Here is a 1,071-nt window from a genome sequence, read left to right on the forward strand (position 1 = left end):
ACCACACACAAAAAAAACCTCTTTAAAGTGTTACAGAGAAATATGTCACTTTTGAGTTCTAAGGTGTACCTGGCACAAACTAGGATATTTTCAGTTACCTCATATACATGTGGAAGTTGGATAGTGAATAAGGAAGACTGGAAAAGAATTGATGCACTTGACCAGCTTTTTAACATCATCATTGTTGTTAACTACTGTTGAGTTGGTCTAATAGTGACCTTGTATAGTGAAGTGGTTACAAGTCGGGCTGCTAACCTCAACGTCAGCAGTTCCGTGGGAGAAAGATGATGTTTCCTGCTCCCGTAAAGATTTACAGCCTTGTAAACCCTATGCAGGATCACTATGAGTTGGAACCAACTCCATGACACACCACCACCACCCACAACAGGGTTTGCAAGGAGCAGCTGGTAGGTTTGAACAACCTAATTTGTGGTTGGTAGTCCAGTGCTTAACCTACAGTGACACACCATTCACAAGCAGGATGGCAACACAGAAATTATTTTAGTTCCTGAATTAAGTTGTATTGTTCTTGTTAGGTGCCATAGAGTTGGTTCTGACTCATAGCAACCTTATGCAGATCAGAACAAACATTGCCCAGTCCTGTGCCATCCTCAAATCATTGTTAAGCTTGAACTCATTACTGTTGTCATTGATCTTCCTCTTTTTTGCTTATGCTCTACTTTAGGAAACATAATGTCCTACCACAGAAGGGACTGCTCCCTTCTGATAATATGTCCAAAGTATGATAGACAAAGTCTCACCATCCTAGCATCTAAGGAGCATCGTACTTCGTCCAAAAAAGATTTGATTGTTCTTCTAGCAGCCCGTAGTACTCTTAATATCCTTTTCTAACACCATAACTCAAATGCAATTATTCATTTATGGTCTTTCTTATTCATTGTCCAGCTTTCATATGCATATGAGGTTTGGATCAGTTGCACCTTAGTCTTCAAACTGACATCTTTGCTCTTCAATACTTTAAAAAGGTCTTGTGTGCAGCAGATTTGCCTAATGCAGTACGTTGTTTGATTTCTTGACTGCTGCTTCCATAAATGTTGATAGTAGTCCAAG

Source organism: Chrysochloris asiatica, unplaced genomic scaffold (assembly GCF_000296735.1).
Source record: "Chrysochloris asiatica unplaced genomic scaffold, ChrAsi1.0 scaffold00295, whole genome shotgun sequence".
Lineage (NCBI taxonomy): Eukaryota > Metazoa > Chordata > Mammalia > Afrosoricida > Chrysochloridae > Chrysochloris > Chrysochloris asiatica.